Raw genomic sequence first — 14191 nt, 5'->3', positions numbered from 1 at the left:
ACCAGAAAACCGATTTTAGCGTCTGGCACTGGATGTCATATTTTGGAGAAAGAGAAGACACTGACCAGCGTATCCAGGGAAGAAGGACTTCAGTGGAAACAGCAGACACTTAAGTCCAATCTATGACGTTTTCCATTTGTTTATGTATAATTCTTCTTCCCCATCTTTGTAGAAAAGGCACAGGTGAGCTTGATATGTTTGTTTTGTGTTTTTGGAATGCCCGCTTAAATAAAAATGCCTACCGTGCTTCAAACATTCCTCTGTGAACCTTCTAGACTTCTCTTAGGTTCCACCAGTTGCGCATTAAGAGTAGAATGGGCCCAACGTGGGGACTCTACCTGGGAAAGTGCCATAAAAATTAAGGGTGAGACCCTATGTTCATCGCAGCATTATTCACTATAGCCAAGGTATGGAAGCAACCCAAGTGTCCTCGACTGATGACTGGATCAAGAAGATGTGGTATATATATACCATGGAATACTACTCAGCCATAAAAAAAGACAAAATCGTCCCATTTGCAACAACATGGATGCACCTGGAGGGTATTATGTTAAGTGAAATAAGCCAGAAAGAGAAAGACAAACAGTGCATGATTTCACTCATATGTGGAAGATAAACCAACACACCAACAGATAGAACTGTTTGGTGGTTACCAGGGCTAGGGGGGTGGGGGGTGGGCACAAGGGGTGGAGGGATGCACTTATATGGTGACTGATAAACAATAATGTACAACGAAAATTTCACAAGAAAAAAAAGAAAAAATTAAGGGCGCGAGAGAAGAATGTGACACTCTCAACAATAGTTGCTTTCCTTACTGTAGAGGTTTTTGCACATGCCTCACACCAGATGGATCCTTTCTTCAAATGAGAGCAATTGGGAAAATAAAAAGTACTCAGTTGCATCCACAGAAATCCTGGGTGGGGAAGTTCAAGTACTAGGGGCGAGTGGGCGGACTGGGGATTGCCTCCTCACCGGTACCCGGGCCATCGTCGTCCGCTTTGACTAGCTTTGACTACTTTGGCAAGCTGGAGACGGGACTCCACTCACCGTCAGCAGTCACGGGGGACCGCGGTTCCGGAGGAGGTCGGCTTCACGGTAACGGTAGATCTCGAAACCTCACAGGATTTTTCTTCTCTTCCCTTTAGCCTCTCCTCCGCCTACGCAATAAGAGAGGCTCCGCCGCCTTTCTGTCCTGTCAGGACCCTTTCTGGCTCCCTCTACAGAACTGAGGCTGGAGATGCCGGGGTCGCGGTGCTCGGCCCCTTCTCACCCTGGGCGCCTCCCCTCCCACTTCCTCCCCGCCAACCTTGTCCACTCCCCGGTTCCGGCGACCTTCTCTCCACACGTGGGCGCCTCGCAGAGGCGCGTCTCCAGAGGCAGTTCTGAGGTGCCGCCGGGACGAGGCAGCTCGCTCCGGGACTGGTGGACCTGGCGGCCTCGGGGGCGCTCGGTGCGTCGCCTGCGGGCTCCTGTTTTGCAGAAAGCAGGGAGGGAACGGCCTTATGCAAGAATTCCTGGTGAGACGGGTGACCCTCCCGCAGGGCCAAGGCCTCGCAGAGCGCAGAGAAATTGTCACCCTGGTCGGAAGCGAGGAAAAGAAGGGATAACCTTTAGCTCCCTGGTGGTCTAGTGGCTAGGATTTGGCGCTTTCACCGCCATGGCCAGGGTTCGATTCCAGGTCAGGAACAGTTTTGCTTCGTCAGTGCCCACGTACCCATTTTCCTTTCATCTGCAGAGGTCGTGCCCTGTGCTCCTCGCACAGAGTCTTCGACTCCCGCAGAGGAAGGGAAACACCGGCAGGCTGCTTCTCAGGCCACACCGCTCTCGCTTATCTCCAAGTCAGCACCCCGCCCCCCCGCAGAAGGAGCTTCACAGGGCTGCCAAGCATCCTGCTCAGGTTTATTTGTTTTAAATTAATCTAATTCATCACATTAACAGCTTAAAGGAGGAAAATCATAATCACTAAAACACAGAAAAGGTGTTTGAAAAATTCACCCTCAAATTATGATTTTGAAAAAACCCCTTAGGATACTAGGAATAGAAGAGAACATAATCTGCTAAAGGGTAGCCTCCAAGCAAAAATAAACAAACAAAAAACCTTCAGCAAACATTATAGTTGGTGATAAAATACTGACTTTCTCCCGCACCCTGACCAATCAGGAACCATCAGAAGTCAGACAAATAGGCCTACTGTTATCACTTCTCTTCACCACTGTGATGCAGAGCTTAGCCATCGAGGGAAGGCAAGAAAAAGAAATAAAAGATATAAGAAGTGAAAATGAAAAATTAATACTATAATTATTTACATATATGAAAGATAAATTACTAGAATTATTAAGAGAATTGAGTTTATTTGGTATATACAAAAATTAAAAATCAGAGAAAGTGAGCTAAACTGAGGATTCAAACAACAAAGGTTATTAAAAACATTATAAACGTTCAACAATTATAGCATATAATTCAATCACATATAGTGGGGCAGGAAAGGAGGAAATGAAATATGATCCCTACCTTCACCAAACCAAAATCATTTCAATGTGGATTAAGCACCTAGATGTGAAATGAAACCTAAAATAATTTTAGTTGATATGTATAGCAGGGTATTTCCATGGTCTCAAGGGTAAGCAAGGATGTTAAACATAAGACAAAAAGATTAATTCTTAATGAAGAGACTGATCACTTTGACTACATCAAGAATCTCTGTTCATCAAAATATAGAATAAAGTGTAAAAAGACGGGTCACAATTTGGGCGACTGTAGCTGCAGTTGGCATAATCAACTGGTACCAAAGCTATTTAATGAATTCTTGCAAAATGAGAAGAAAAAGACAGACAGACCTATAGAAAAATCACCAAGGTCTTGGGGGAAAAAACCTTAAAGGAAAAAATGCAAGTGCCTAACAAACATGTGATGGTGCTCAAATTCATTACCAATAAGGGATAGTAAAAATGAAACCCCAATGAGAAACATTACAGATCAGTAAGAAAAGAAGAAGAAGAAGAAGAATTAAGTGAGAGTGGGGGATGAGGTAGAAGGTAAAACATGGGAGGAATTGAGTAAAGGACTAATACTATCTTACTTCTTCATCTGTGTGTAGGTTACACAGATGTGTGCATTATAATCATTTGTTATATTGTACATACAGGTTCTGTGCATTTTACTTTGTGTATATTACACACTTTTCAAACTCTCCCCCTCTTCCCACAAATGAATCTTATGGCAGAGAGAATGTTGTTGCGATTCCAAGGTTTAGTTTCAAGAGAAAGGTGTGGAGATCACTCCTCACTACAGCCAAGGACAACCCTAGGGAGACAGGCCCGTGGAGCTGAGCTTTAGGATGATGTGAGCTCAAAGAGTACTCTCCAGGACCCAACCTGTAATTGAAAACACAAGCTAAATCCCTTTATATGTATTATTTGAATGCTCCTGAAAAGGCTATAGGCCGAACCATAACTATTCAAATCTCTCCTTTGCTTTCCCATCGCTGATTTCATAACCCACAGGTCCTCTTTCCTTCCTCTCCTCCAAGCTCTCCAACAAAATTCTCCTGCTGTCCTAGCCTTGTGGGTCTTCTCCCCCCGACCCCACCTCCCTCCAGCTTCTTCCTTGAAGAAGGAGAAAAAGGAGAAGTAGGAGGAGGAGGAGAAGAGGGAAAGGAAAAAGAAGCGGAAGAGGAGGAGGACAAGGATGAGGAGGAGAAGGAGGAGGTCTAGGAGGAGAAGGAGGAGGAGGGGAAGGAGGAAAAGATGACCCGAATCTGAAGGAAGCTTCTCACAGGCCAGGAGTGGGTAAGGAAGAGCATCAGAGGCAGATTTTATTTTCAGCAAACAGTAAAGGGGAAATTGGGGGACATTACAGTCTTTAAAAACTTTACTCCATCGCGTAAGTAATCCAGCATTTTCCTTTACTTGGTCAGAACTCCTGCTCCTCCCGACCCCCACCATCTAAATCCTGATTCCTGTTGAGAGAGAAATATTCAAAAACAAGAAATTGTGTATCACAGTTCAGAATTTATTCATTAAAATTTCAGATTTCCAAGAGAATTTAAAAATAAAGAAATGAATGCAACAACTTCGATGGTTCCAACATAGTACCGCCATTGTTTCATACTCAAAATGTAGAAAGACAGTCTCGGAAGAGGGAAACTCTTGAAATTGAATAAATGAAGTTTATCTTTAAAACAGAAAGAATAAAAACTCCCAAAATGTCACTATCTTCGATTTGAAACTACAGTTAGGTAGAGGAATCCTCCCAAGATTTTTGGATGAAAATTAATCACCATAGTCTCTCTAACGCCCCTCCCCAGTACCCTCAAATCGCAGTGCTTTAAGAAGGAGCGTCCAAGTGGCATAAAACAAAACCGGATAAACATTTCCCAGATTCTGTAGTTTGGTTTCTCTTCTTAAAAAGACAGTTTCCAGGGGGGCTGGCCATGTCACAGAGCGCCAGCGCACCGCTTGTCAGGCCATGCTGTGGCGGCCTCCCACATAAAGTGGAGGAAGATCCATTCGGATGTTAGCTCAGGGTCAGTCTTCCACAGCAAAAAAAAAAAAAAAAAGGGAGGATTGGCATGGATGTTAGCTCAGGGATGATCTTCCTCACACACACACACACACACACACACACACAAAAATACAATTTTCAGGCTCACACGTGTTGACACATTTCCAGCTACACACGGAATCCTTCCCTGAACACCGACGGGCCCACGGCACACGCGGAGGCACCGGTGGCTGACGATGTTAAAAATTTGGGTCGAGGTGTTTGGTGTACAGACCCAGGGGCCTCTCGCCACCTCTGCACGAGGCCCCCTCTCCGCAGCTCCCCGCCGGTCCACACGGGTTCCTCTCCACACGCCTCCCCCTTCCTTGGGCTGCTGACGCCACCGACGCCTCCCCCGCCACTGGCTTGTCCTCCGGCCCATGGCTGTTCTCCTTCCGCGACCGTCATCTCTTGATCCTCGCTCCATGGTGAGATGTGACCCAGCGGTCAGCCCAAGGTCCCGCACCGAATCAGTGACCTGATGGCTCTTTGGCTGCCTGAGATCTTCCAGGAGAAAGGTTGAAAGTAACAATGGTCTTAGGTCCAAATGTTCAAAATCGCAGACCCACCGGAAACACTTGCAGGTTGAAAGGTAGGAACTCGAGAGCGGGGTGGTTACTACGCCCGGCGCCAAATGCTGCTTCACATACGCAAGCACCTCAGTGCCCCAGGACTCTGCCATGTCCTGGTTTAGATCGACTCCTTACTGTGCTCTGCTCAGAACTGAACTATGGCTGTTAGTTCTCATTTTCCTACTCCTGGTGGCCAGAACCACGAAATGACCAGGCTTACCCAGAGCTGCCCGTGCTACAGGCAAGCAAGGAGGAGGCACGAAAGCACAGAGTGGGTAAAGTGTTAGGCTCACTGCATTAGCCGGGAATCAAACCCGGTCACTCGCGCGTGAGGGGAGAATTCTACCACTGAACCACCAACGCTTCCTGCCGTAGTAGTCCAGGATGGATCTCTAGAAAGATCTCTACAGAGACTGAAGGCTGAGAGATGGGGAAACAAAACAGTTCCAAAATAGACTTCCACAGTTGTCTTTGGACAGAGCTAACAAACAGAAAGGCACTGGAAGCAAAGGCTTGTGAAGGAGACTTACTTATGTCAGGTAACAACATCAAGTGGAGACGTTCAAATTAAAATGTCAAAATATCTGTTTTGTCAGCTCACAACACAACTCTTAAAAGGGCTCTTTCCAACTGTATAACAGACCCCTGCAGAAAAACAGTGGAAATTCATCCAGATCCCTTGTTTACGACTCTAAACGGCCAACTGTCAACATCAAACTGTTGCCTTAGACAGTCTGAGAAAGTAATCTCACTTGCCAGGTTAGGAAAGTAAAATTCTAATCCAGGAAAGAAATAAGAAGCAGAAGCAGAATTAGATTGGAATTGGGAGAAGGAAAGGGCCAAAATCAAAATAGAGATAATGAGGAACCACATTTTGGTCAATGGGATTAGTTCTTTGTAACTTTTTTTGTACAAGAATAAATGAGTCAGACTCTACAACAATAGTGTGTGTCTGCTTTTCAAGGCGTTCAAAGCATTTGGATGGATATGTGATATGTGGTCATTATTAAAAGATTAATTAATATTAAGTTTGCAATCAATGTTTTATTGTTTGGAAGGATCTAATCTCCTAAACTGGACTCCCTGTTGCGCTGAGTTTTAGCATTTGTGACTCTGAGATGCACGTGAAGCCTAGGCTTTAGTGTATTGGTAATATGAGGAGCAAACTAAGTTTTTGAAAAATATTGATGGTTGAAATGTTAACATATTGGTCCTTTGATGAGATTTAAATATAGACAGATTTCTTTCACCAATTATCCCTGGGGAAATTAAACTGAAGAAAGGAACCTAGAGAGCTCTCCAACATGTTGAGACTAGGAATCATTGCGACTTTTTGGAAGACGGGGAGCTGCAGATGTGCAATCACGCTTCTCTTGCTAAGAAGCCAAGCTAGGTGGAGGCAGAGTCATAAACTTGGGCTCAACAAGGAAAACAACCAACACCTTGACCTGGAAGAACTTTGGCTCTATCTGCCCTCGGCCCAGCACCCAAGACACACACACCAGCTCTGGTCAACATGCTTTCAATTACCACCTACATCAACCAGATCTACGTTGATTCCCACATCTTTCTAAACTGCAAACCTGCACTTCCAACTCTCAACTCCTAATTCACAATTCAATGCCTCAATGCTTCTCAGAGCCACGAATGCTAAAACTCAATGCACCAGTGAGTTCCCTGTCAGCATCACACACCACCCTCTACCTCAATACTCTACGACCAGACCCAGGCACAGTGTCTCCCAAGCGGTAGTGCACTGACCTGAGTGTTTCAATCAATCACCAAAACAACACCCAAATCTGCTCCTACCCGGCCCAGTATACTTACCCTCACCACCAACCACCCTGTTGCCCAAACCACATCTTGCTACCCTCTTTGATTAAACTCTGAATATACCAGCACAGAAATTTATGTTCAGTATAATCAACAGATAGTGCTTAACTTTGTTCGCTGCACCACTGCCTTACTGCCACTTTATGACTGCACTCTTCCATCCATCAACTCTTACCTCCATTAATACAACCAAATAAAGAGCCAGCCTCCCTACAGCCAGTCTAGTCTACTCCAATCCATTTGCCACACTGCATCGTGAGTGACCCTTCCACAGCCTAAATATGGACATACGGGTAGCCTAAAACCACCTAGTGTCCCCATATTCCTTCACTAAAATGGCTTAATACCTTCATGACATGTACTCTGGCTTCCCCCATCCTCATCATCTGAATATCTCTTCCCATTTCGCAAGTCCAGCAACAGTGAAATACTGGACATGTCAGGAATGCTCTCTTTCAGGTACTTGCTTCTCTCTACAAGGGATGGTCTCTCACAACTTCCTCTTCCTTCTTCAAAATCATCCTCATCCTTCAGGCCTCAGTTCAGAAGTCTTTTCCTCTGGAAAGACTTTCCTGACTGTCTGAATTGAGTGTGCAGTGTGTCCACTTTTATTTTGGCATTAATTGTGCTCTACCGAGATCACATTTTACTTGACTCTGTCTTCCAAAGACATATTTTCATCTGAAAAAGATTCATATTTCCTGGGAAACCAAGGTTGTGTATGCAAATAAAATATTCTTGAGAGGTAGCACAGTGCCTAGCATACTCTATAGTGTAAGGTTGTTAAGCAATGAGGGAAAGAGACAGAGAGAGAGAGGGACAGACAGAGAGAGAGAGAGAGAGGGAGGGAGAGAGGGAGAGAAATAAATAAGGAAACTCGCTCTCTCTCAAACACATACACACACACGCAGATGGAGAAACGAGAAAATAAATTGAGCAAGATCAGCAGCAGAATGATTAGTCTACAAAGTAGAGTAACTCCAGCAGAGCAGTTGGAAAGGGTAGAGAATACAGTGATCAAGAATAAAGTTCTCCTTGAGTGTAAGGTAGTAAAAGGATCTCTGGTGGATCTTCAGAGTTGAAAAAAAGTCAAGAGCCAGATAGGGGAGGGGAAGGGTATGGCATGGTGTGGTGAGGGGAATAAATTCTGGAGTGCAAATTATACTTATACTCTCGTGTAGGTCTCTGTAAGACACCAGAGTTTGAAAGCGGATCATTTTGATCCTTGGACTTTTCTAGGGACTCAAAAGAGGCATCAGAGGAGAGAGGCTCTGGGGCCCTGGGGTGCTTGTGCGTGGGTTAGTGCTTGGCCTGAACCAGGCTAATTGTAAACAAAAGAATCAAAGAGTGAAAATATGAATATCAGACAAAAGCAAAGGGCAAAAAAAAAAAAAAAAAAAGAAAGCTTTATGTTAGATAGAAGAGTAACATTCCAGCATCTACCCAGAATCTAACCGAATTGTTTTTCCCTGGCATGGCCTCCTCGAGTGGCTAAAGAGGGTGTAGTTAAAGGGAAGAAATCTTAGAGTGAAATTTTCACTTATTCACCCTTTTGTAGGTCTCTCTCAAACGCCAGAGTTTAAAAGCGGGACCTTTTGATCCTTGGCCTTTTCCAAGGACTCAAAAGAGGCATAGGAGGAGAGAAGCTCAATTACCACCCAGATCTTCTGGAGTAACTCAGGCGCATCTCCAAATGTGAGCGTCCCCAACAGTCACTGGCTCCTGAATGCCTGTTCAGGGAAAGAACTGGTGTTTGTCTCAAGGTTGAGAGGAAAGGGTTTGGGAGGCACCAAGCAATGAGAGGGCAAAGAGAATGCATCATCACTGGGGAAATTTGATCTGAATTTGAATTCTAGCACTGTGATTTGAATGCCAGAGTTTTACAGTGTTGCCTGATGTAAGTCTCCTATGCAAGCCTGTGCTCTGGTGTCTTTTCTCTCTGTTCTGCATGTCTACCAAAGATGACTGTATAAACTTCTTTTTAGAACTGTGTTTTCAAAGTCCTTCCTGAAACTCTTCCTGATGAATCCCACCCTGGAGGTAAAGCGCGCGGCGTTGGTGGTTCAATGGCAGAATTCTCCCCTCCCGTGTGGGAGACCTGGTTTTAATTCTTGGCCACTGCACACCTTTCTCTGTTGGGTTCTCTTTTGCACAGGCAAGACAGGTGGTTTCTGTCCCCCACCCCCACCCACGCGCACTTGCAGTGGTGGTAAAGGGAGGAAAATGGCAACTATACCCCTTGAGTTAATTCCGGGGGCAGAAGACATTGAGGAACTGGTCTAAACAGGAGTTATGCAGCGCTCCCAGGCCCTGAAATGATCACCCGTGCTTCAGTGCTTGACCTGCAGTGCAGCCACCACCTGGCCAGAGCATGTCTTTGAAGCCACAAGGGGATCTGGTGGCTCTCTGAGGTTTGGAATACTTGAAACCAAAACCATTGTTATTCTTATCTTTTCTCCTGTCCTATCCTTTGGCTACATGGCACTATGGAGTGGGGATCAAGAAAGAAGGTCACTGAAGGACAGAAGTTGCGCTGGGAGAGGCATTAGGGGCCCAGGGAAGGGGGATGTTGTGGGGAGGAATTCCTGTCGAGATGAGGGGAGCTGGGTAGTGGGGCCTTCCTGTGGATGTAGGCCCTAGTTTGCTGGTCTTGGTAAAATTAAGGACAAGGATGAGCCCCAAGTGGAGAGTCACACCTACAAGAAAATCATTTTTATCGTGCCTTTTTGTTTTACACTCCACCAGTCAAATCTTCTGGTCAGGAGATCTTTGTTTTTGTATTAATTAATACACTTTATTTTTAGAACTGTTTTCGGATTACAAAAACACTGAGCAGATAGCAAAGAGAGTTCTCATAGTCCCTCCTTCCCTGCTCACAGTTTCCCCTATTATTAACATCTTGCATTTATATGATACATTTGTTACAATGAATGGATCAATGTTGATAGGTTCCGATTAACTAAAGTTCATAGTTTACATTAAGGTTCCCTCTCTTTTTCAGTTCCATGAGTTTTGACAAATCGATCACGTCACGTATCCACCATTACTGTGTCATGCAGAATACTTGCGATGCCCTAAAAAATCCCCTGTGCTCCCCTTAATCATTTTTCTCGCCTTTCCCTCCAAGTCCGGGCAACCATTGATCTTTTTTACCGTCTCTATAGCTTTGCCTTTTCCACAATGTCGTATAGTTGGAATCATACAGTGTGTGGTCTTTTCAGATTGGCTTCTTTCACTTAGCAATACGAATGTAAGGTTCTTTCACACCTTTCATGGTGGCCCATTTCTTGTTATTGCTTAATACTATTCCATGGTTTGTTCAACCCATTCACCTATTAAAGGACATCTTGGTGCTTCCAGATGGGGGCAATTATGAATACAGCTGTTATAAACATTCATGTGTGAATTTCTGTATGGACATAAGTTTTCAACAAATTTCGGTAAATACCTACGAGCATGATTGCTGGATCACATGGTAAGACTATGTTTAGCTTTGTAAGAAACTGCGAAACTCTCTGCCCAAGTGGCGGTATCACTTTGCTTTCCCACAAGCAACAAATGATGGCTTCCATTGCTCCACAGTTCACCAGCATTTAGTATTGTTAGTTTTTTGGATTTAACCCTTCTAACAGGTGTGTAGTGGTATCCCATTGTTGTTTTCATTTGCAATTCCCTAATGACATGTGATGTTGAGCATCTTCTCATATACTTAATCGCCATGTGTACATCTGTATATCTGTATGTCTTCTTTGGTGAGGGGTCTGTTCAAATCTTTTGCCCATTTTTTCATTGGGTTCTTAAATTTTTCTGATTGTTGAGTTTTAGAGTTCTTTGTATATTTTGGATACAAGTCCTTAATCCGATATGTTTTGCAAATATTTTCTCTCAGTCTGTGGCTTGTGTTTTCACAGGCCTTTGGAGCGAGTGTGGAAGGGAAAAGGGAGAACGTGCGCAGTGTCTGGTGGAGTCTACACAGTTTAAATGCAGCAGCCGTTGTGGAAATTGTGGGATTTGACTGTGGTACCATCGTTTTGACGTTCTGGCGCCGATTTTGACCCCTGCATTCTTCTTATGGCAGCAGTAACAGTTTTCCCTTTTGTGCATACTTTACGTGCTGCCATTGCTGGGTCAGTGAACATCAGCTCCTTTCACCGCTCGATCTACAAACGAGACAGCCCTAGCCTTCCCCTCAACCCTCGCGGGTATCGCCTCCAGTCACCTCTTTCCGAAGGCCTCATAAGCATTTTACCTGCGAACTGGGTTTGGGGGGCACTCAGCCGACCGGCCCATTTGCGGGGTCCGCACCAACAGCCCAGCTCGGCTCAGCCTCGTCTCCGTTCCAGAGAGCTCAGCCTGATCCGCGTCGCTGGGGCAGCAAGGAGCGCGGGCTCGGGTGCAGCCCCACGGGGATTTGAACCTCTGCAGGCTGTGTAAACATGAGCAGGATGCTTACTAGACCTGGGAAGCCGCTTCTGCGCGCGGCTGACGTGGAGATGAGCGAGAGCGGTGTGCCCTGAGAAGCGGCCCGCCATTGTCTCCCTTCCTCTGCAAGAGTGGAAGACTCGGTGCGAGAAGCACAGGGCACGACCCTTCATCACATGAAAGGAAGATTCGTGCATGGGGACAGACGACAGACTGCGCAAAATGTTTCCGTGACCGGGAATAGAACCCTCACCGAGCGGTGAAAGCGCCGAATCCTAGCCACTAGACCACCAGGGAGCTGAAGGCTGTTGCTTCTTTTCCAAGCTTATGACAAGAGTGACATTTTTCTCTTCGCTCTGCGAGGCCTTGGGCCTCTGGGAGGGGTCACCTATCTTACCAGGAATTATTTCCTAAGGCCGTTCGTTCCCTTTCTACTTTCTCCAAAAAAGGAGCTCACGGGCGACCCACTGGGCGCCCTCGAGGCCGCCAGGTCCACCAGTCCCGGAGCGAGCTACCTCGTCCCGGCGGCACCTCAGAACTGCCTCTGGAGACCAGAAGGAAGGTGGCCAGAGCCGGGAGTGGATGAGGTTGAGAAAGGTGTGCCTTGGCCGGGGATCAAACCCAGGTCTCCCACACGGGAGGGGAGAATTCTGCCATTGAACCACCAACGCCGTGCCCCTTGCCTCCGGGGTAGGAGTCATCAGTAAGAGTTTCAGGAAGGACTTTGAGAACACAGTTCTGAAAATAAGTTTATACAGTCCTCTTTGGTAGACATGCAGAATGAAGAGACAAGACACCCAGAGCACAGGCTTGCATAGGAGACTTACATCAGGCAACACTATAAAACTCTGGCATTCAAATCATAGTGCTAGAATTCAAATTCAAATCAAATTTCCCCACTGATGATGCATTCTCTTTGCCCTTCCATTGCTTGGTCCCTCCCAAACCCTTTCCTCTCAACCTTGAGACAAACACCAGTTCTTTCCCTGAACAGGCATTCAGGAGCCAGTGACTGTTGGGGACGCTCACATTTGGAGATGCGCCTGAGTTACTCCAGAAGATCTGGGTGGTAATTGAGCTTCTCTCCTCCTATGCCTCTTTTGAGTCCTTGGAAAAGGCCAAGGATCAAAAGGTCCCGCTTTTAAACTCTGGCGTTTGAGAGAGACCTACAAAAGGGTGAATAAGTGAAAATTTCACTCTAAGATTTCTTCCCTTTAACTACACCCTCTTTAGCCACTCGAGGAGGCCATGCCAGGGAAAAACAATTCGGTTAGATTCTGGGTAGATGCTGGAATGTTACTCTTCTATCTAACATAAAGCTTTCTTTTTTTTTTTTTTTTTTTTTTTTTGCCCTTTGCTTTTGTCTGATATTCATATTTGCACTCTTTGATTCTTTTGTTTACAATTAGCCTGGTTCAGGCCAAGCACTAACCCACGCACAAGCACCCCAGGGCCCCAGAGCCTCTCTCCTCTGATGACTCTTTTGAGTCCCTAGAAAAGTCCAAGGATCAAAATGAGCCGCTTTCAAACTCTGGTGTCTTACAGAGACCTACACAAGAGTATAAGTATAATTTGCACTCCAGGGTTTATTCCCCTCACCACACCACACCATACCCTTCCCCTCTCCTTTCTGGCTCTTGACTTTTTTTTCAACTCTGAAGATCCACCCGAGATCATTTTACTACCTTACACTCAAGCAAAACCTTATTCTTGATCACTGTACTCTCTACCCTTTCCAACTGCTCTGCTGCAGTTACTCTACTTTGTAGACTAAATCATTCTGATGCCAATTTTGCTTAATTTATTTTCTCGTTTCTCCATCTGCGTGTGTGTGTATGTGTTTGAGAGAGAGCGAGTTTCCTTATTTATTTCTCTCCCTCTCTCCCTCCCTCTCTCTCTCTCTCTCTCTGTCTGTCCCTCTCTCTCTCTGTCTCTTTCCCTCATTGCTTAACAACCTTACACTATAGAGTATGCTAGGCACTGTGCTACCTCTCAAGAATATTTTATTTGCATACACAACCTTGGTTTCCCAGGAAATATGAATCTTTTTCAGATGAAAATATGTCTTTGGAAGACAGAGTCAAGTAAAATGTGATCTCGGTAGAGCACAATTAATGCCAAAATAAAAGTGGACACACTGCACACTCAATTCAGACAGTCAGGAAAGTCTTTCCAGAGGAAAAGACTTCTGAACTGAGGCCTGAAGGATGAGGATGATTTTGAAGAAGGAAGAGGAAGTTGTGAGAGACCATCCCTTGTAGAGAGAAGCAAGTACCTGAAAGAGAGCATTCCTGACATGTCCAGTATTTCACTGTTGCTGGACTTGCGAAATGGGAAGAGATATTCAGATGATGAGGATGGGGAAGCCAGAGTACATGTCATGAAGGTATTAAGACATTTTAGTGAAGGAATATGGGGACACTAGGTGGTTTTAGGCTACCCGTATGTCCATATTTAGGCTGTGGAAGGGTCACTCACGATGCAGTGTGGCAAATGGATTGGAGTAGACTAGACTGGCTGTAGGGAGGCTGGCTCTTTATTTGGTTGTATTAATGGAGGTAAGAGTTGATGGATGGAAGAGTGCAGTCATAAAGTGGCAGTAAGGCAGTGGTGCAGCGAACAAAGTTAAGCACTATCTGTTGATTATACTGAACATAAATTTCTGTGCTGGTATATTCAGAGTTTAATCAAAGAGGGTAGCAAGATGTGGTTTGGGCAACAGGGTGGTTGGTGGTGAGGGTAAGTATACTGGGCCGGGGTAGGAGCAGATTTGGGTGTTGTTTTGGTGATTGATTGAAACACTCAGGTCAGTGCACTACCGC

At 45.3% G+C, this 14191-nt stretch overlaps 1 non-coding gene across 1 annotated transcript; it reads right to left on the bottom strand.

Moving 5' to 3' along the window:
- Positions 1 to 5407: 5407 nt before the first annotated feature.
- Positions 5408 to 5477, bottom strand: TRNAV-CAC (transfer RNA valine (anticodon CAC)). The gene has a single exon. It is a non-coding gene; the product is annotated as a tRNA-Val (tRNA).
- Between the last annotated feature and the right edge of the window lie 8714 nt (positions 5478 to 14191).

The sequence above is a fragment of the Ceratotherium simum genome, chromosome 2, assembly GCF_057802395.1.
Source record: "Ceratotherium simum simum isolate JZ-2026a chromosome 2, ASM5780239v1, whole genome shotgun sequence".
Lineage (NCBI taxonomy): Eukaryota > Metazoa > Chordata > Mammalia > Perissodactyla > Rhinocerotidae > Ceratotherium > Ceratotherium simum.
This window is presented reverse-complemented; position numbering and strand designations above follow the sequence as displayed.